Raw genomic sequence first — 23,866 nt, forward strand, 5'->3', positions numbered from 1 at the left:
GAAATGAATAGCTGTTAAAACTACCCAACATGTTTTTAATAAGATTTCAGTTTGGCTTGGATGCATATTTTATGTGGTTGAAATACTATCAGCTTTTTTGATGCTGATAAAGATAACACCACCACCTTTACAGACAGTCTCTAAGAGCACATTGATTCTCGCAAGATGTTGAAAGCAACACATTTCTCCAATCATGTTCGTGAGTCAAAATGTACAGTTGCTGTAGGATTTTAATTCTGCGCCAGTTAATATCAGGCTATGTGAGAGGTTCTAGACCGACAGTCAGTGTCCAGATTTCAGCTATACTATTCCATTTAACCCATCTGAACAGTACAGTTCCCTTGATGTGCCATTTGTGAAGTCTCTGTCTTGTGATTGTCACGTTTGTATAGCGCATCACAATCATCACAACATATCCTGCAGTGCTAGCATCCTCTTTCCCGAACGTTAGACTACTGTTCTGGCCCTCCCTATTTATTTTCAACTCTCACTTCTGCAGCTTTTCTCTTACTGAATTCAACTCTAACATTGTCCTTTTTGTCTTTTTCTGCCCAAGTTCCCAAAAGAATTTGGCAATTGCCAAATGCATTGCTTTCTCTTTATTCAACCTGCCCACCATCCACTCACCCTTAATCCACGCAATATTTCATGACTCTAAACCCGCCCCACGGATATAACCGCAGTGACTGCGGGTCATGAGTCAACCTGCGCATCACTTACACACACACAAATACACACACACACACACACACACACACACACACACACACACACACACACACACACACACACACACACACACACACACACACACACAATCCAATGAAAATGTTCTGTCCATCATGAATGACATGAGTCACAAAGGTGTTATTCCACTCTAACTGTCAGTCAGACATCGAGTTCGTAGAGCGACAAGAAAGGTTAAATGACTCAACCCAAACCAAATGGGTCAAAGGGCTTTTTAAAAACCAGTTTGAATGAGAATGCTGTTTTGTATTGTTCTCCCTGATGAGTAGCGGGTATCTGGTGTCTGATCACGTTTCAGTCCAGAGTAGGGATCTTTGATGGACATCTGATGCAGCAGAAATATGTTGCTGAATGTAACACAGCTCTCCATCCGCAGAGGGGAGGAGGGGAGGAGTTAGAGAGAAGAGAGAGGAGAGGATAGAGGGAATGCAGACTGTATTTGGGTCCTTTGACTAAGTATGTGAAGGTGGATGTGAATGTGATTGTGTCTGTGCATGTGTGTGAGAGAGTACTACTCCCTCCCTGCATGTGGTGGCTTACTCTGCAGGGTGCCTGAGGTAATCCTGAGAGTGGCCAGGGTGATATGGGAGATAGCTGATTGGGCTACAGGCCAGGTCAGCCTTCCAGGTCCTGACCCATTCTCAAACAGGATGAGCCAGCACAGCCTACAGTAGCCTGATCCCCGCTGAGGCTGATCGCCTCAGAAGTTACTATTAACATATACACACACACACACACACACAGTCAGAAACACCTTTACACACATGTATATGTACTGTTTAAACACATGCTCAAAGATACATGAATCCACACAAACACACTTTCATAATCTAGGCCTATACATAGGGACAGAGACAGGCACACAGTGGATCAGTACAATTGTGCAAATGTGTGCTAAGAGACACAGCGTAGTGCTCATAGAGAGTGTGAGGGGGAGACAGAGAGAGAGAGTGAGAAAGAAAGAGGGATGAGGCAGAGATGGGGGGAGAAAAAGATGGAAGGAGACGTATAGTGTCATATATGAGAGAGAGAGAGAGAGAGAGAGAGAGAGAGAGAGAGAGAGAGAGAGAGAGAGAGAGAGAGAGAGAGAGAGAGAGAGAGAGAGAGAGAGAGAGAGAGAGAGAGAGAGAGGGCTGTAACGTATAGCCTCGCTAATTACTGTGCATTTTCATTGGTACAGCCTAAAGCAGGCTTAGAACAGTTCTGGGAGAAAATCCCCCCGTGTAGTGGTACAGGCCGTCAGCCCGGGGGTATAAATAGGGCAGCTATGGCTCCTTAAGCTGGCTTTTACACAGTATCAGTTAAAAATATGACTTGGCTAATTACATCCAGGTCAGCCACTCAAGCAGAGTGGGAAATGGGAACCTACTCTTCTCCTCCGAACTCTCCTCTTCCTTTACTGGGGTGGCAGGTGCCTCGTGGTTAGAGTACTGGGCTATTAACTGAAAGGTTGCTAGATCGAATCCCCGAGCTGACAAGGTAAAAATCTGTTGTTCTGCCCCTGAACAAGGCAGGGCCAGGCAGGAGCACTGTTCCGAGGCTGTCATTGAAAATAAGAATTTGTTCTTAACTGACTTGCCTAGTAAAATAAAAAAATGAAAACTCCTCACCCTCTGTCTGGAGAGTACTACAGCAGACCTCCTTTATCTCTCTCTCTCAACACACAGAGTTTTGTATGACTAACCTTGTGGGGACACACAATCTAGTCCCATTCAAAATCCTAATTTCCATAACCACCAGCCATAAACCTAACCCTAACCTAACCCCAAAACCTAACCTGAACCCTGACCTAAACCTAACCCTAAAACGAACCCTAGCTTAACCCTAGAAAAAGCTTTTGACCTTGTGGGGACTAACAAAATGTTGTTCAAATGTTTATTTGTTTACTATTCTTGTGGGGACTTCTGGTCCACACACACACACACACACACACACACACACACACACACACACACACACACACACACACACACACACACACACACACACACACACACACACACACACACACACACACACACACACACACACACACAAATGGTTTCCATGTGTTTGACGCCATTCCATTTGTTCCGTTTCAGCCATTATTATGAGCTGTCCTCCCCTCAGTAGCCTCTACTTGAGTTATTCTAAAAATTTCTCTGCTGACATTTTAGCATGGGGGCGTTGTGTTCTTTTCCTTCATTGACATTTAGCTGTCATCCGATGGAGTTTTATTTGATCAGATTTCCACCACCTAACAGTCATACTATGCTGTATCAGAAGTATAGCAAACCATAGAGTGGGCTTTGGGCTTTGATGGGGTTGCATTGCATGGGGTTGCATTGCAACAACACATACTCACACACACACCCACTGTTTATCACCCATCCTGAATGATACATGTAAATAACGTATAGCATCATATCCTGCCCCTATGACTGGTTGAATTGGTGTCATATTTGTGTCATGGGTAATCTTCCGCCACGCTGACCCTCAAAACAGGGGGCCGTCCTCAGGGGTGCATGCTTAGTCCCCTCCTGTACTCCCTGTTCACACATGACTGTCTGATCACTGACGACGATGAGACAGCCTACAGGGAGGAGGTCAGAGACTTGACAGTGTGTTGCCTGGACAACAATCTCTCCCTCAAAGTGAGCAAGAGAAAGGAGATGATTGTGGATACAGGAAAAGGAGGGCCGAGTATGCCCCCATTCACATCGATGAGTTCCTTGGTGTCCACATCACAAAAGACCTATCATGGTCCAAACACACCAAGACTGTCGTAAAGAGGGCATGACAACACCTATTCCCCCTCTGGAGGCTGAAAATATTTGGCATGGGTCCTTAGATCCTAAAAAAGTTTTACAGCTGCACCATCGAGACCATCCTGACTGTTTGCATCACCGCTTGGTATGGCAACTGCTCGGCATCTGACAGCAAGCCACTATAGAGGGTAGTGAATACAGCCCAGTACATCACTTGGGCTGAGTTTCCTGCCATCCAGGACCTCAATACCAGGTGGTGTCAGAGAAAGGCCCAAAGACTCCAGCCACCCAAGTTATATGCTGTTTTCTCTGCTACCGCATGCCAAGCGGTACTGGAGCTCTTAGTCTAAGACAAAAAGGCTCCTTAACAGCTTCTACCCCCAAGGCATAAGACTGCTGAACAGTTATCAAATGGCTACCCAGACTACTTGCATTGAGCCCATTATTTTATTCATATTTTTTTACACTAACTCCCTTGCACAGGCTCGATGTGCACTCACTGAGCTCTAACCACACACTCACACATACTACACTGACACTCCAACACACACACACACACACACACACACACACACACACACACACACACACACACACACACACACACACACACACACACACACACACACACACACACACACACACACACACACACATTCCTTCACAGTCTTCACATACGCCTCTGCTACTCTCTGTTTATTACCTATGCATAATCACTTCAACCCTACCTACATGTACATATTACCTCAATTACCTCGACTAACCTGTACCCCTGCACATTGACTTGGTATCGGTACCCCTTGTATATAGCTTTGTTATTGTTATTTTATTGTGTCACTATTTTTCCTTTAGTTTCTTAAGCAGATTTTTTCAACTTTTTTAAAACTCTGCATTGTTGGTTAAGGACTCGTAAGTAAGCATTTCACTTTAAGGTCTACACCTGTTTTATTCGGCGACGAATAACGTTTGATTTGATGTTAATAGAAATGCATTACTTATGCAAATAACCGCATCACCACAGGATGGTATCCAGAGATGCTCATTATTTGCACTTAGGCCTATAGGCTATGTGATCCATGTCAAACTGTACCAGCACCCCTAGCAAGCTGTAACCCCTATGCGGTACTGAGACACACGCAAACAGCAGTCTTTACTGACTGCAAATCCGACCAGATTAGCCAAGCTCAGAGCACCTGGTGTGAGCAGAACTCCTGCACTATGAGATCAGTGACCCGCTTACCAGGGAGACAGGGAGAGGGAGAGTGAGAGTAGAAGAGGTGCGTAGAAAGAGAGAGAGAGGGAAGAAGGGAGGGAGGAAGGAAGGAAGGGAGATGAATGGTTGCTGGTGAGAGAGAGAGGGAGAAGAGGGAGTAAGGTAGGGAGATATATAAAGAGAAAGAGTGGGAAGAGAGGAAGGGAAAGTGAACTGATAGAGCCAGAGAGAGGGGACAAACAAAGAGAGAGGGGACAAAGAAAGAGAGAGAGAGAGAGAGAGAGAGAGAGAGAGAGAGAGAGAGACAGAGAGAGGCTTCTGGCCAGGGATGATCAGTGTTTTCTCCAAATAGCTATGGTAACAAACTGTCAGTAACAGTCAAACATACAGTATGGTTCTGTCTATCACCATGGAGACCAGAGCCGGAGAAGAGCCCGTCATCACCAAGGTGACAGCAGTTAAGGAACAGAAAGTATAATGTGTTGATTTCGGTAGTCACCTGGAATAGCAGCAATTATCTGGAGCAGTCAGGTGTGCTGTGATCAGTGTTACACACTAACACCTTGACAGCTATATCAGGAGATGGGGTGATACTGTACACTGTGATTACTCAAACACATATACATCCACCTACATCCACCACATTACATAATATATACATCTCCTTGTTCTCTTGAACCATTACATAATATAAAAATATTTTCTGGGACCTATATTACAAACATCAATCACCTTTGAAACCCCAATCAAAGTTTGATTCAACCAAAATACAAAGCAACTTTGATGGTGTTATTTTAGTAGAGCCCTCTCAGAGATTTGAAAAGACCTTGATAAAGAAAGTTAATGTATAAGCCCAGATGATACACTCAGGCCACATCTATGTCTCTCTGTTTCTGTCCCTCTCTCTCTGTCTTTCTGTCGTTCTGTCTCTCTGTCTCTGTCACTCTCTCTCTGTCTTTCTTTCTCTCTGTCTCTCTCAGGCTCTCTGTCTCTCTGTCCCTCTCTCTCTCGATCTCTCTGTCTCTCTCAGTCTCTCTCTATCTGTCTCTCTGTCCCTCTCTCTCTATCTGTCTCTCTGTCCCTCTCTCTCTCTCGGTCTCACTGCCTTTCTGACTCAGAGTCTCTCTCTGCCTCTATCTCGCGTTCTCTCTCTCTCTCTCTCTCCCCCATCTCTCTCTGTCTCTGTCTCTCTCTTGTGCGTTTTTGTCACAAAAGTTGTCGTCGGTGAAGGAGGACCAAAACGCAGCAGGCATGCGGTTGTTCATTTTGAACATTTATTCAATCCAAAATGAACACAAAAATAACAACAGAGAACGAACGACAAAATGACAGCCTTGAAGGCAACACAGCAAATCCAAAGACAATCTCCCACAATTAGACAAACAAACACACCCAACTAATATAGGACTTCCAATCAAAGGCAACACCACACAGCTGCCTTCAATTGGAAGTCCACCCCAATTAACCAAACATAGACATACAACTAACTAGATAACACATAGAAATACATACACACAGACGATAAACCAAAACCCCGGAAACACTAAATCAAACACCCTATTTTCCAAAACACCACCCGAACCACATAAAACCAATACCCTCTGCCACGTCCTGACCAAACTACAATACCAATTAACCGTATACTGGTCAGGACGTGACAGTTTTATACCGAGTCAAAATTCCGCCAACTTTACAATACCGTCTTCTTTTTACCTGCTCTTTTTTAATATCTAATAGGTGAAGCGGAAAACAATCCCTGTTCTTTAAATTCAATGAACAGATCTACAGTATTATGTTTAATAATTATGTTTATTATGTTTAAGTTTATTTGTGATGGTGTATATTCAGTGGATTTATTCAAATATATGCCCACCCACATCTGCACACCCCTACTCCCACCTGCACAACTGGGTGTGTAAAAGGCGTATGCTAGCAAGATATTTAAAAAAAAAATGCAAGACTGAATGAAAGGGGGTCATACTGACAGTTTTTTCTTCTTCAGGTAAAATACTGTCAATTATGTCTGAAATAGCTACCGCTCTTTCTCTCTCTCTCTCTCTCTCTCTCTCTTTCACTCGTACCTGTGTGCATACGTACTGCGTGTGTGCATGCGCATGTCTGCATGATTTTCATTGTGTGTGTGTTGTCTTTCTATGTGAGGAGAGAGGGAATCAGCAGGGCCTACCCAGTGGATGTGCTGTGGGAGTATGGTAGGAGGCAGAGGTGAGAGGTTAGGACCCCTGCTATAGACTCAGAATGGCGGAGGAGGCCAACACTGCTGTACTCTTGTCTCCTGTCTGAGTCATATGTCTTACACTGACTGTTGTTATCGCACACATGCACGCGCACACCTGTAGCTGTTTGGAGCTAAGGTTAGAACTTGGGGAGGTGAAGCTGATCCTGGATCTGTGCCAATGAGTGAGCCGTTAGCTCAGGTCCAGGAAACTGAAGGAAACTGTAGTGTAGTTGTGTGTTGCAGTGCTGTGTGGTTTTCGGCTTGACTATTGGAGTAGTGAGCAGCCCCCACTATCACTTTGCTGCCCTGCTGATCACTGAATGTGCTTATCTTCTCCCAGGGTTTAGAATAGGACCCACACAGAACTAAGGAGACTCATATTCACACACGCTTACGCAAAAAACACTCATTGACGCACACACACATGCATGATTTACACACATACACATTCACGCGGACACACACACACACACACACACACACACACACACACACACACACACACACACACACACACACACACACACACTAGTGATGCGCAGGTTGACTCATAACCCGTAGTCCCCGCGGTTAGGGTCATGAAATACTGTGTGGATGAAAGACGTGCGGGTTGAATAAAGAGAAAACAATGCATTATAAATCCATAAATGTGTAATTATTGTACAATTCATATCTATAGGCTACATTCAGGTTCTTCTTTCATTATTTGTATATTGCGTTAGTTCGTAAGCCTAAGTTTTAAGACCTAACTTAGCGCCAATTGCCAAATTATTTTGGGAACTTGGGCAGAAAAATGTAATGTCGATCCACTGAGGCAAAAAGAACAATATCGGAGTTTAATTGAATAACATAAAAAAATGAAGAGTTGAAAAATGTATAGAAGGAAGGGCCAGAAAACTGAAGATTTGATGAAGTGGCAGAATTAACAATTTCTTGCAGTAAAATAATACATCAGATGTACATTTTGACTCCAGGAATGGAGAAATATGATTTATTTATTTCAGCATCTTGAGAAAATGAATGTGCGGTTAAGGACCATCTGTAAAGCTGCTATCTTTATCAGCATAAAAGCTGATAGTATTTCAACCACATAACATATGCATCCAAACCGAACTGAAATCTTATCAAAAACATGTTCGGCGTTTTAGCAGCTTTTAATTTCCTTAAAACCTGTCAAACTGATGTCATTAGAAAATGTTGCACAGAAAATCTTTCCCGTAGTTTTCTTTATTGCATTTTCTCCCCGGTCCCTGAATGTCTTCTCTGTGTGAGATAAGCAGAGATGAAAGAGGAAAAAGAAAGCACACTCAACCGATGTCAACGAGATTGAAGCATTTATTCTATCGATGTATTACATTATTCTGGTGAGAAAGGGTTTAATTAGTCTGCTAGGGCAACAAGTAATGGTAGAAGAAAAGCTGCATGTAAGTTGACTAACAAATATCCTACCAAAATGTCCGATAATATAAGTAGAAACACAGACCTGTCAAAAAATCACCACCATCTCTGACTGTACAGCGCATTTTCTATATTTGTGCGTTAGGGTCTGGTGTGGGGCTCAGCTTTTCACTTTATCACGTATGGCATATAGTCTGAAGGTTGTGAATGGATTATTAACAACTGGGGGCGGTGTGGCTGAATAAACAGCTGACCCGCACATCACTAAACACACACACGCAAACACACACACACGCAAACACACACACACGCACACACGCACACACACACACACACACACACACACACACACACACACACACACACACACACACACACACACACACACACACACACACACACACACACACATAGAAACCAGTTCTCCCACCCTGTATTTCCACCTGAGTTTGGTGTGAAAGGGTGTAATGGGAGCCCTTTAGCTCTTTCCTTTTCCCTACATCCATCTCTGCCCATCTCTCTCTACATTTGTGTCTCTCTCCACCTCTCTGCCCATCTCTCTCTCTCTTACTTTCTCTCTCTTGCTCTTTCTGCTTGAGTGTGCTCCCTAACAACTAGAGAAAGAGAGTGTAATGTCTGTCAACTCAGGGTTGCAGGAGGTGTGTCTGTGTTGTTTCCTTTATGTCTGCATGTGAATGTGTAACTTTTACATGCATATGTGTGTGTGTGTATTTATGAAGCCGTGTGTGTGTGTGTGTGTGTGTGTGTGTGTGTGTGTGTGTGTGTGTGTGTGTGTGTGTGTGTGTGTGTGTGTGTGTGGTGTGTGTCAATCAATGTGCGTGTGCGTATATTATTAATGTAGGTGGAGAGCCATGGCAGGGTGTGAAGGAGCCCTGTGATAATGACAGGCATTATGTAACATGCAGATTGCATAAGGCAGATGGGTATTTTAGGCCCACATATTGAGGATTTATAAGTAATTTCGCAGTGGGTGTACTGTATGTATGCCTGTCTGTGTGTACATTTGTGCAGAGAGAATGAATGTGAAAGATGTACCAAGAAAAACCAAAAGGACTAATTCGAGGCAGAGAGGAGTTGGAGCACTCAATACAAAAAGCAGAGATTGGTTTATTTTTGCTCACTTTAATCCATTGTACAGAGAAGTAATGTGTTTGAGTGCGTGTATGTGTTTTTTGGTTACTGTTTATGAGAGCCAATGGGTATACCACACGTACAGTACTGTAAGTGCACTCTGAAAGGGGATGTATGTACTGTATCTATGCATATCTGTTTTTGTTTGAATATCTGGTCTAAGGTCCTAATTCCTATAAATTTGACCTCAGCGAGCTGTGTCCAGCAGAGCTTTGCTGACATGTCACCACACACACACGCACAGGGTTGGGGAGTAACGGATTACATGTAAGGGATTACAAAGAAACGGTAACTGTAATCCATTACGTTACCAGCAAAAATATGATAATCAGGTTACAGATACTTTTGAAAAAGTAGATGATTACTTTCAGGATTACTTTTAAATTCAGAAAGGATGCTTGCGGGAAAAAATATTTGACATTCTGTTTTCTCAATGACATTCAAACCAGCATTGAAAAAAGGCGCAAATGTATTAAGTGTGAGCTGAGCCTGAGCGAGTCTGACCACAGGTCAGAGACCACTATGATGACACACCAAATGTGGTTGAAGGATTGTGGGAAAAGAGCAGGAATAGGCTTTTGTAGGCTACAGTCCAAGCTATGTCTTCCAATGGTGCGACTGTTGTCGGCATCCAGAGATTATCCAACTTGAATAAACACTTGGAGGTCAGGACGACAGCAGTGGTGTAGTCTACGGCGATACGGACATCACTTACTATTGATATCTACAAAGCGCATTGATGTGAATCACACTGCTGCTCTCTCATTTAGCTATTTGAGCCTTACAGATTGTGGTTGTTGTGGATGGCTGTTCACAAAACAAAATGTGTATTTGAAACCAGTGAACAGCCAGTGAAAAATGCACTCTTGCAACAGCTGCATAGTACGGATCCCAGCATATGGAATAAAAGTGGGGCTTTGATAGCTCAATCTAATTCATGCTTATAAAAAAAAATATCCATAGGCCTAATGAACACATGCTCAAAATCGTACACTTTTGATAGACTTAAAGGGGCAATCTGTAGTTGCTACATCCATTTTTATATATACAGTCCACAGTACCAGTCAAAAGTTTGGACACACCTACTCATTCTAGGGTTTTTCTTTACTTGTGTTATTTTCTATATTGTAGAATAATAGTGATGACATAAAAACTATGAAATAAAACATATGGATTCATGTAGTAACCAAACATGTGTTAAACAAATTATTTTATATTCTATATTTAAGATTCTTCAAAGTTGCCACACTTTGAATTGATGACAGCTTTGCATGCGCTTGGCATTCTCTCAACCAGCTTCATGAGGTAGTCACCTGGAATGGATTTCAATTAACAGGTGTGCCTTGTTAAAGGTTAATTTGTGGAATTTCTTTCCATCTTAATGCATTTGAGACAATCAGTTGTGTTGTGACAAGGTACAGTAGGGGAAGTATACAGAAGATAGCCCTGTTTGGTAAAAGACCAAGTCCATATTATGGCAAGAACAGCTCAAATAAACAAAGAGAAATGACAGCCCATCATTACTTTAAGACATGAAGGTCAGTCAATTCTGAACATTTCAAGAAGTTTGAAAGAGTCTTCATGTGCAGCCACAAAAACCATCAAGAGCTATGATTAAACTGGCTCTCATGAGGACCAGGAAAGGAAAGGTAGACCCAGAGTTACCTCTGCTGCAGAGGATAAGTTCATTAGAGTTATCAGCCTCAGAAATTACAGCCCATATATATGCTTCACAAAGTTCAAGTAACAGACACATCTCAACATCAACTGTTCATAGAAGACGGCGTGAATCAGGCCTTCGTGGTCGAATTGCTGCAAAGAAACCAGTAGTAAAGGACACCAATAAGAATAGACTTGCTTGGGCCAAGAAACACGAGCAATGGACATTAGACCGGTGGAAATCTGTCCATTGGTCTGATGATTCCAAAATAGAGATTCTTGGTTCCAACCAATGCAGAGTAGGTGAATGGATGATTTCCGCATGTATGGTTCCCACCGTGAAGCATGGAGGAGAAGGTGTTATGGTGTGGGGTGCTTTGCTTGTGACACTGTCGGTGATTTATTTAGAATTCAAGGCACACTTAACCATCATAGCATCCACAGCATTCTGCAGCGATACACCATCCCATCTGGTTTGCGCTTGGTCGGACTTATATTTAAGTTTTTTACTTGTATTTTTATTTCACCTTAATTTAACTAGGTAGGCCAGTTGTGAACAAGTTCTCATTTACAACTGCAACCTGGCCAAGATAAAGCAAAGCAGCGCGACAAAAACAACAACACAGAGTTACACATCGGATAAGCAAACGTACAGTCAATAACACAATAGAAAAATCTATGTACAGTGTGTGCAAATGTAGTAAGATTAGGGAGGTAAGGCAATAAATAGGCCATGGTGTCAAAATAATTACATTTGAGCAAATAACACTGGGTTGATAGATGTGCAGATTATGATGTGCATGTAGAGATACTGGGGAGCAAAATAGTAAAAAAATAAAGAACAATATGGGGATGAGGTAGTTGGGTGTGCTATTTACAGATGGGCTGATGTGTAAGGGCTATTTTACCAAGAAGGAGAGTGATGGAGTGCTGCATCAGATGACCTGGCCTCCACAATCACCCTACCTCAACCCAATTGAAATGGTTTGGGATGAGTTGGACAGCAGAGTGAAGGAAAAGCAGACAAAAAGTGCTCAGCATATGTGAGAACTCCTTCTTGGAAAAGCATTCCAGGTGAAGTTCGTTGAGAGAATGCCAAGATTGTGCAAAGCTGTCATCAAGGCAAAGGGTCGCTACTTTGAAGAATCTAAAATCTAAAAGATATTTTGATTTGTATAACACTTTTTTGGTTACTACATGTTCTATTTGTGATATTTCATAGTTGTGATTTCTTTACTATTATTCTACAGTGTAGAAAATAGTAAAAATAAAGAGAAACCCTTGAATGAGTAGGTGTGTCCAAACTTTTGACTGGCACTGTATATACATATACAGTTGAAGTCGGAAGTTTACATACACCTTAGCTAAATACATTTAAACTCAGTTTTTCACAATTCCTGACATTTAATCCCAGTAAACATTCCCTGTCTTAGGTCAGTTAGGATCACCACTTTATTTTAAGAATGTGAAATGTCAGAATAATAGCAGAGAGAATGATTTATTTCAGCTTTTATTTATTTCATCATATTCCCAGTGGGTCAGAAGTACACTCAATTAGTATTTGGTAGCACTGCCTTTAAATTGTTTAACTTGGGTCAAATGTTTCGGGTAGCCTTCCACAAGCTTCCCACAATTAGTTGGGTGAATTTTGGCCCATTCCTCCTGACAGAGCTGGTGTAACTGAGTCAGGTTTGTTGGCCTCCTTGCTCGCACACGCTTTTCGATTCTGCCCACAAATGTTCTATAGGACTGAGATCAGGGCTTTGTGATGGCCACTCCAATACCTTGACTTTGTTTCCCTTAATAACCTGTTAGGGCTAGGGGGCAGCATTGACACGGCTGGATAAAAAACATACCCGATTTAATCTGGTTACCACTCCTACTCAGTAACTAGAATATGCATATACTTATTACATATGGATAGAAAACACCCTAAATTTTCTAAAACTGTTTGAATGGTGTCTGTGAGTATAACAGAACTCAAATGGCAGGTCAAAACCTGAGAGATTCCTTTACAGGAAGTGGCCTGTCTGACCATTTCTGGAACTTCTTTGCCATCTCTATCATTTACTAAGGATCTCTGCTCTAACGTGACACTTCCCACGTCGTCCATAGGCTCTCAGAGCCCGGGAAAAAAGAGAATGTCGTCATTCCAGCCCCAGGCTGAAACACATTATCGCCTTTCTCAAGTGGCCCATCAAGAGACACTAGCTTATGCGCGTGACCCCGACCGCCCCCGCCTTTGGGATTTTTTCCTCTGTTTGCCGAAAAGGAGATTCCCTGTCGGAATTTTATCGCTTTTCTACGAGAAAAATGACGTAAAAATTGATTTTAAACAGCGGTTGACATGCTTCGACGTACGGCAATGGAATACTTTGAATTTTATTGTCAGGAATTGCGCCAAGCGCCGACACTTCTTTACTATTTCGGATAGTGTCTGGAACGCATACGAACAAAACGCCGCTATTCGGATATAACGATGGATTATTTTGGACCAAACCAACATTTGTTATTGAAGTAGACGTCCTGGGTGTGCATTCTGACGAAGACAACAAAAGGTAATGACATTTTTATAATAGTAAATATGATTATGGTGAGTGCTAAACTTGCCGGGTGTCTAAATAGCGAGCCCGTGATGCCTGGGCTATGTACTTAGAATATTGCAAAATGTGCTTTCACCAAAAAGCTATTTTAAAATCGGACATATCGAGTGCATAGAGGAGGTCTGTATCTATAATTCTTAAAATAATTGTTATGCTTTTTGTGAACGTTTATCGTGAGTAATTTAGTAAAATGTTAGCGAATTCCCCGTAAGTTTGCGGGGGGTATGCTAGTTCTGAACGTCACATGCTAATGTAAAAAGCTGGTTTTTGATATAAATATGAACTTGATTGAACAAAACATGCATGTATTGTATAACATAATGTCCTAGGGTTGTCATCTGATGAAGATCATCAAAGGTGAGTGCTGCATTTAGCTGTCTTCTGGGTTTTGGTGACATTATATGCTGGCTTGAAAAATGGGTGTCTGATTATTTCTGGCTTGGTACTCTGCTGACATAATCTAATGTTTTGCTTTCGTTGTAAAGCCTTTTTGAAATCGGACAGTGTGGTTAGATTAACGAGAGTCTTATCTTTAAATGGCTGTAAAATAGTCATATGTTTGAGAAATTGAAGTAATATGATTTTGAAGATTTTGAAAATCGCGCCACAGGATGGCAGTGGCTGTTACGTAGGTGGGACGAATTCGTCCCGCCGGTCCCATAGAGGTTAAATTATTTTGCCACAACTTTGGAAGTATGCTTGGGGTCATTGTTCATTTGGAAGACCCATTTGCTACCAAGCTTTAACTTCCTGAATGATGTCTTGAGATGTTGCTTCAATATATCCACATCATTTTCCTCCCTCATGATGCCATCTATTTTGTGAAGTGCACCTGTCCCTCCTGCAGTAAAGCACCCCCACAAGATGCTGCTGCCACCCCCGTGCTTTACGGTTGGGATTGTGTTCTTCGGCTTGCAAATCTCCCACTTTTTCCTCCAAACATAACGATGGTCATTATGGCTAAACAGTTTCATCAGACCAGAGGACATTTCTCCAAAAAGTACGATCTTTGTCCCCATGTGCAGTTGCAAACCGTAGTCTGGCTTTGATTACGGCGATTTTGGAGCAGTGGCTTCTTCCTTGCTGTTGGCCTTTCAGGTTATGTCGATAAAGGACTCGTTTTACTGTGGATATAGATACTTTCGTACATTTTTCCTCCAGCATCTTCACATGGTCCTTTGGTGTTGTTCTGGGATTGATTTGTACTTTTCGCACCAAAGTACGTTCATCTCTAGGAGACAGAACGTGTCTCCTTCCTGAGCGGTATGGCGGCTGCGTGGTCCCATGGTGTTTATACTTGCATACTATTGTTTGTACAGATGAACGTGGTACCTTCAGGCATTTGGAAATGGCTCCCAAGGATGAACCAGACTTGTGGAGGTCTACCATTTTCTTCTGAGGTCTTGGCTGATTTCTTTTGATTTTCCCATGATGTCAAGCAAAGAGGCACTGAGTTTGAAGGTAGGCCTTCACAGGTACACCTCCAATTGACTCAAATGATGTCAATTAGTGTATGACATACACAGTCAACTTAGTGTATGTCAACTTCTGGCCCACTGGAATTGTGATACTGTGAATTATAAGTGAAATAATCTGTCTGTAAACAATTGTTGGAAAAATTACTTGTGTCTCACACAAAGTAGATGTCCTAACCGACTTGCCAAAACTATAGTGGAGTGGTTGAAAAACAAGTTTTAATGACTCCAACCTAAGTGTATGTAAACTTCCGACTTCAACTGTATCCATTGATTCTTGAACTGTCACACTTCATGAGAACCTAAAATTGTTTTTCTCCAATGTTTGTAAATATTTTAAACGTAAACAAACACTGTGTAACCTCGTAACATGGTTAAAACAATAATTTTGATATCATGGATGGTCAGACCTTACATCCATAGCTCTGTCTGTTAATCTGAGAGTGGTTACATTTCTCCAGGCCCATCCCTCAGCTTTTAACCACAACAGATTGTTTTGTTATAATTTCATCTTTGGATTTTCCCTTTAAACTGCTGTATATTATCAAGATATCAAAGTGGAACCAACAAAAAATAAAAAAGTAGGCCTGTATCAAATGCAGCTTATGTCATACATTTTTCAGATGTAAATAGCACTTTTCAGTAGTGTTCAAAGCATGCCATTCCATGAGTGCAGCATTTATTTTTCAACTTGAATCAATGAGCCCAATCAGTCCTCCATGACAACAAAATCATAAACAGAGTAGGGATGGCTAATAAGTCCTTAGTTTTGGGGTTATGCTCAGGTAAAACAATTAGGCTAATCTATATTTACATCTTTCCAAGTCCTATTGTTGAAGATCAAGGGGTATATAATTTATTGGAATGACTGAAATTCTGATAGACTTTGCTTTTTAATGTGAAGATATAATTTAATCATATTATTATATGTAGTAGGAACCCATGGGTTAGAAGAAGCCTACTTAACTTCTTTGGGATAGGGGGTGGTATTTTGATGTCTGGATGAAAAGCGTGCACAAAGTAAACTGCCTGCTACTCAGGCCCAGAAGCTAGGATATGCATATGGCAGGCGAAACCCCGAGGACAAACCCTCCTCCCCCCAAAAAATGTCATCCTACCACTGATTTCAATGGCTGGCACTTGTATAATAGGGCGAAATTGTGCCGATTACAGTTCCTAGGGCTTCCACTAGATGTCAACAGTCTCTAGAAAGAGTTTCAGGCTGGTTTTTGGAAAAATGACCCAGAAATTGTAGTTTTTCTAGGTGGCTCCCATTTTGGCTGTAGTGTTTCCAAGCACGTGAATGAGAGCGCGTTCTTTGGTATTTTTCTCCGGTAAAGACAATAACGATTCTCCGTCTTAAATGTTATAATTTATTTGCGTATTAGGGTACCTATTGTTTGATTATAAACGTTGATTGACTTGTTTAGATACATTTATTGGTAACGTTTGGGATTCATTTTGTATGCATTTTGAAGGAGGGAAACCGAGTGGATTATTGACTGAAGCGCGCCAGCTAAACTGAGTTTTTATGGATATAAAGAAGGACATTATCGAACAAAAGGACCATTTGTAATGTAACTGGGACCTTTTGGAGTGCCAATAGAAAAAGATCTTCAAAGGTAAGGCATATATTATATTGCTATTTCTGACTTTCATGTCGCAACTCCCTGGTTGAAAATGATTTGTTATGTATTTGTGTACTGGGCGCTGTCCTCAGATAATCTCATGGTTTGCTTTCGCCGTAAAGTCTTTTTTTGGATTAACAACAAGTTAAGCTTTATTTTGATGTATTGCACTTGTGATTTCATGAAAGTTTAATATTTATAGTAATTTAATTTCAATTTGGTGCTCTGCAATTTCACCGGAAATTGTCGAAATGGGACGGTAGCGTCCCACTAATCCACAAGAAGTTAACCAACCCATAAAGTAAAATGTAACATCCATATATGGCCAGCTATGTAAACTTTAACATTAATTTACCTGCAATAGATGTCGTTCAATTGGTAACATGCATTTTTGTCTTCTTCTGATGCCTCTTAAGAGGAAAGTAATCTAAAAGTAACTAAATGTAATCAGATTATGTTACTGAGTTGGGTAATCAAAAAGTTACATTACTGATTACAATTTTGGACAGGTAACTAGTAACTGTAACTGATTACATTTAGAAAGTAACCTACCCAACCCTGCACATGCACACATGCACACACAATAACAATAATACACTAGTAGCCCATTTGTTGTAGAGAGTCACAGTTGCGAGTCAGAGAAAGACTCTCCAACGGCCTCTCCATGTCTCCTCTCTCAGCTGTGCCTTGCTCCATGCATGACTGTACCCCTGTAAAAATAGACCTCTTAAAGGGCCAGCAACCAGTCAGTCCCAGACAAGAGGCCAGTCAATTTAAGAAGTACACTGACATCCAATTATCTTTCATGAGTTTCAATTAGGAATTGGTGTATGTGTTTGTTTGTGCGCCTGTGCGTGCTCATGTGTGTGTGTGTGTGTGTCTATGTTTCTAAAAGAGGGAGAGTGAGTTCATTCTCATTCAGAGATGTACTCACTCTTCAGCATCCCCCACACGCTCACACACAACACACACATGGTGTTGACAATAAACCTTGGATGAAATGATTGTAACACAGTTTATATTATCCCTTTAGCTTTCGGAATGAACCCTGGTGGGTTCTTAGGCGATACTGAGCTCTTTAAGCTTCTGACCTTATCATTCAAATTAGGATCGTTATGTAAACTGTCAAAGAGAAGAAGTCAGCAGGCAGTGCCAGGTAGGTACTCAGTTTCCCAATGAGGACATGTGTTTGAGTGACAGTGAATGCGACTGACAGGCACAATGGGAGTCAGACGCCATTCCGGCTTGATCACTTCATCTCAGAGGTTTGAGACAGGAGACTACAACTTCAAATGAAAACTAAAGGCCTAACACAACAAATCTACATGTGTGAACTGATACCAGCCCACCCTGCCAAACCTAATGCACACATGCAAACACACGCACACTCGCACTTACGCACTTATGCACACACTCACACATACACACCCGGATGTACATACAGTACATATGGACATTCAGAAAAACACACAGTAACAAAGAAGTGCCCAACTTTGCCTAGTCCTTTCAAAGGCAAGGGCGAATCTGACACCAAAAACAACATTGAAATGGTTGAAAGTACAATCGATTCATATACGGGGAACAGACTAACAGATGCTGACCATGCATACTCTTACGTTATAATATGATATACAGTATCTCCTATCTCTGGAATATCACTGTGAGACAGCTATATGTCTGACACCAGAAGAACATTCAGTAAACTCTCTATTCAGACTGGAAGGGGTGGAGGATAACCGTAGACACTGATTTAAGGTAAATTTAGTGTTTTTCTCATTGTGGATTAACTTCTACTTGTAGTATTCCAATCATCTTCAACAGTCAGTCCAGGTGGGAAGGAAATTGTTAGACTACATGTTAGAGTGTAATACTTGGTAATGGAAGTTATTCTATGCAAACTGATTTTGGGGTACCAAGAAACACACTGTGTAATTGAAAAATGTTTGAGTATGTGAGCTGCAGTGGCTGGAGCACTCCCGTGGAAGCAGAAAGAGCTATAATCATGCATGTATGGGCATTGCCTCCTCCACCATAGTGCTATAACTAGATATCACGCAGTGGGCAGAGAAACAGGGAGTGCTCGGGTGTACTGTCCCCACCAAAAAAACACTCACCTCCACAAAGTGTTATAGCACACACTCATACATACGGACGCAAGTGCACACACACGCAAGCACGCAAGGATGCACGCAAGCACGCACATCTAGGTATATGCTCTTCAACTCCTTTCAAAGTGAACCCACTGGTGTGATCCATCTCAGACTACAGTAACACACAAATCAAGTTCCCATCTCTTCTTAAAAAATGCACTGTCTTAAAATGCATCGTCTAACTGCTTACATTTCTTCAAATGGTATAGCCACAATAATACTTCCTCTGTTGCAGGTATGAATGGACCCAACCCAGACAGTCTAGCTTACTCCTTTTATTCATGACATTGATAGCAGTCTATTTGTCCGATTATCTGTATTTGTCCTGCACTTTGTACTGGTCTAAAGGGACTGCTGTTGTGAGAAAGGTTTCCGATGTCTTTCTTACAAATAAAGGCAATCAATTTGATCATTGAATACAGAACCTTGCTTTCTGTCTGTCCTTTAACCCCAACTTCCAACCACCACATTTACAGTCTCCCACGCCGGCGCAGCGTTCTGCTTTGTGGAGAAGAACAACAAAACCCTGCGTCCGTGTATGGACTACCGGGGCCTGAATGACATCCTGGTTAAAAACCGTTACCTGCTCCCACTCATTGCCTCGGCTTTCGAGCCTCTCTAGAGAGCTACCATCTTCTCCAAGTTCGACCTCCGGAACACCTACCATATGGTACGGATGCGGGAAGGGGATGAGTGGAATACCGCCTTTAACATGGCTAGCGGCCACTACGAATACCTGGTGATGCCGTTTGGACTGACCAACACTCCCGCTGTGTTCCAGGCCCTGGTAAACGACGTTCTTCGGGAACATGTTTAACCGGTTCGTATTCGTCTACATTGCTGACATCCTCGGGTTTTCCCACTCAGCTCATGAACATGTCCTCCATGTCAGAAAAGTCCTCCAGGGTCTTCTGGAGAACCAGCTGCATGTCAAAGCGGAAATATGCAAATTCCATCGCTCCACCATCTCCTTCCTGGGGTACATCATAGCTGCAGGCAACATCCAGATGTATCCTAAAAAGGTGAGAGCGGTGGTGGATTGGCCACATCCCACCTCCAGTGTTCAGCTGCAACGCATCCTGGGGTTCGCCAATTTCTACCGCTGGTTCATCCGGAGCTACAGCACCCGGGCTTCCCCCCTGTCAGCACTCAAATCTCCCAAGGTCCCGTTTAAGTGGTCTACAGCTGCAGAACAGGTGTTCTTGGACCTCAAACACCAATTCACTACTGCCCCCATACTAATCCATCCAGAGCCGTCCCGGACGTCAGAGTGGGGGCTGTCCTGTCCCAGCATTCAGCCCATGACCAAAAGCTGCATCCTTGCTTATTCCTCTACCATCGTCTCGACCCCATGGAAAGGAACTACAACATCCAGTTAGCCAGAGGGGCCCCGGATAACCGGATGTTTGTCCCGGACTCTGCCCATTCCTCGGTTCTGGAATGGGCTCATTCCGCTCGACTGGCCTGCCATCCTGGCTGCCATCAGACCCTGGCCTTTGTACAACAACATTTTTGGTGTCCCACCTTGGTTCCTGACGTCTCCGCATTCGTGCACCGTGTGTGCCCAGAATAAGACTCCTCGGCAAGCTCCGGCTGGCTTCCTTCAACTACTTCCTATCCCTCACCATCCCTGGTCACACATATCCCTGGACTTCGTCACTGGTTTCCCCCCGTCTGATGGCAACAAGGTTATCCTTACGGTGGTGGACTGGTTTTCCAAAGCCTCCCACTTCATCCCTTTGCCCAAGCTACCCTCAGCCAAGGAGTCGGCCCAGCTGATGGTGCAGCACGTCTTACGGATCCATGGACTTCCGGTGGACATGGTCTCTGACGGGGGTCTCAGTTCTCGTCCCAGTTCTGGAAGGCATTCTTCACGCTCATTGGGTCGTCGGCCAGCCTGTCCTCCCGATTCCACCGCCAGTCTAATGGCCAGCCAGAGCGATCCAATCAGGACATGGAGACAATTCTTTGCTGCCTGGTCTCCGCCAATCCCACCACCTGGAGCCAGAATCTCATGTGGGTAGAATATGCCCGCAACACCCTCCCTTGCTCAGCCACTGGTCTCTCTCCTTTTGAGTGCTCCCTGGGATATCAGCCCCCGCTCTTCCCGGAGCAAGAGGAAGAGGTCAGCATACCCTCGGCCCAGATGTTCGTCTGCCGCTGTCACCATACCTGGAAGAGAGCCCGGTCAGCTCTTCTCAAGACCACCTCCAGGTATCAACAACAGGCAGACCGCCACCAGACACCGGCTCCCGTTATTGGGAGGGTATGGCTATCCAATCCTGACCTGCCCCTCCAGGTAGAGTCTTACAAACTGTGCCCCTGTTTTATCAGCTCTTTCCCCATCTCCAAGATCCTTAGCCCCTGTGATGTTCGTCTTCTGTTGCCCCGTACCCTCCATATACACGACCATTCAAAGGTTTGGGGTCACTTAGAAATGTCCTTGTTTTTGAAAGAAACGGTACTTTTTTGTCCATTAAAATAACTTAAAATTGATCAGAAATACAGTGTAGACATTGTTAATGTTGTAAATGACTATTGTAGCCGGAAACTTCAGATTTTTTATGGAATATCTACATTGCGTACAGGGGCCCATTATCAGCAACCATCACTCCTGTGTTCCAATGGCACGTTGTGTTAGCTAATCAAAGTTTATCATTTTAAAAGGCTAATTGATCATTAGAAAACCCTTGTGCAATTATGTTAGCACAGCTGAAAACTGTTGTAAAATGTAAATTATTGGAACCAAGACTTAAAAAGAACTGATATTGGTGCAAGATGGAGGGAATGTTGGAACTTAAGTGTAAAACTAACAATGACTCAATAATCCATGCTTTCCGGAAATGTTATGAAGTCCAAAAGTTATGGATGGAGTTAGAAAGTTGGCTGTCAGAAGTATTACAATGCAAATGTACTTTTATTCTGCCTGTCCGCATATTTTAATACATGGCATATGAGGGCGCAGTGAGATACCCAATGGGATGGACAATATTTTTATTATCAATCATCTTGAAAAAAACGTATACAAACAAAAAACGGAAATCAACCAATCCTCTGTTGTTAACACAATGGAAAGGTCAAATGCTTTATTATCTAAATGTTGAAAGTCCATGTGAGAGGTTATAGACCTACAGTCAGTGTTCAGATTTCAGTTAGGCCTTCTGTTCCATTTAACCCATCTGAACAGTACAGTTCCTTGACGTGCCATTTTTGAAGTCCCCGTCTTGTGACTGTCAAATTTGTATTGCGCCTCACAATCATCACACATAAGATCTTTCCCAAAAATAAGGCTACTGTTCTGGCCCTCCCTTCCCTTTATTTTCAACTCTCCATTTCACAGCATTGCTCTTACTCAATTAAACTATGACATTGTCCTTTTTGCCTAACTTTTTCTGCCCAAGTTCCCAAAAGCATTTGCCATTTGGCAATTGCTGTGTATTTGGCACACAAACAGTTAAGCCCTAAAGCCTAACGCCAGATAAAAATTATGAAAAACAAATCTCAATGTACCCTATAAGAATGATACATTTATGAATTCTAAATGCAGTGCTTTCTCTTTATTCAATCTCCCACCCACCCTAAACCCGCCAGCCACGCAGATATAACCACGGGGACTGTGGGTTATGAGTCAACCCACACATCACTATTCCTCATATCTACCCCCATATCTATCCTTCATGTTTGCCCCTCTCGATGTTTGCCCCCCCCCCTCCCCCATATGTGCCCACTCAGTGACTGTGGCCCCTGGCTATCTCTGGACTGGGTCTATTTCAGCCCACTGCTCTAATTCTGAGCCCAGATCTGCAGGCAGGCTGAATGGTGAACCTACTGGAACCTACACCTCTCTATCCCTTACACACACACACACACACACACACACACACACACACACACACACACACACACACACACACACACACACACACTGTTAGACACACTGCTATGCAAGTACAGTACACACATGCTTCTATACCATATACAGTAAACACATGCATGTTGTATTTCCTTCTCAGCCGCACTAACTTTTATTTTTTTTACCTCAGACACTTCTAAGATACTTTCAATATCACACATCCTGAAAATTGTTATAGTCAATACAGCACATTCTCAAACAAGAAACTGCTCTATGCATATATTTTATCCCTTCCATCTATATCTCTGTCTGTATGTCTCACACTCACTCCTACACCCACACACACCCAAACACACACTCTCACAGACCCACACACTCAGGGGGGAGCAAGCATCCCGGTTACCTACCTCTCTGGGTGTCTTTGCGTGGTGAATAACAGAGTGAGTGCTCATTGGATCAGTCAGCAGTAAAGCACTTAGAAACATCCAGTTTTGATACTGCTAGCCTCTCTCTCTTTTCCCCTCCCCTCTGTCTCTCACTCTCTCTTTCTGTCTCCGACTCACTGTCTTCACTCTGTTCTTTCCTTTTCACCTTGTCTCACACTGTTTGCTCTTAACTCGTCTATGTTCTTACACTCTCCGTCTCAAATCAATTCAAGCTAGCTCTCCCTCTGAGTGTGCACTCTCTCTCTTTTTTTTCTCTCTCTCTCTCTTTCTCTCTCTCTCTCTCCCTTTCTCACTCTGGCTTGCTTGATCTCTCTACCCCCTCCCTCCCTTCCCCCCCCCTCTCTCTCTCTCTCTCATACACACACACACAACTATATCCCTCTCTCTTTTTCCCTCTCATAAACTCTCTCTTACACTTACAATGCCCTTCTCTCCCTCTTCTCCTTTCTTTCACACAGACTCTGTTACTTTCTTTCCCTCTTACACACTCTCCTTCACACACACGTGATCTCTCCCTTCCCCCCTCTCTCTTTCTCTCTTTCTCTCTCTTGCTCGCTCT

The 23,866-nt window shown here is 42.8% G+C and overlaps 1 protein-coding gene across 1 annotated transcript in view; it reads right to left on the minus strand.

Annotated features, from left to right (window-relative positions):
• Positions 1–23,635, minus strand: part of LOC106571912 (hormone receptor 4) — a 37,404-nt gene extending 13,769 nt beyond the window's left edge. The window contains exon 1 of the mRNA XM_014145467.2: positions 23,269–23,635. The gene's annotated coding sequence lies outside the window, so the exon portion shown is untranslated. The remainder of the gene's footprint in view (positions 1–23,268) is intronic.
• Positions 23,636–23,866: the final 231 nt, after the last annotated feature.

Source organism: Salmo salar, chromosome ssa15 (assembly GCF_905237065.1).
Source record: "Salmo salar chromosome ssa15, Ssal_v3.1, whole genome shotgun sequence".
NCBI lineage: Eukaryota > Metazoa > Chordata > Actinopteri > Salmoniformes > Salmonidae > Salmo > Salmo salar.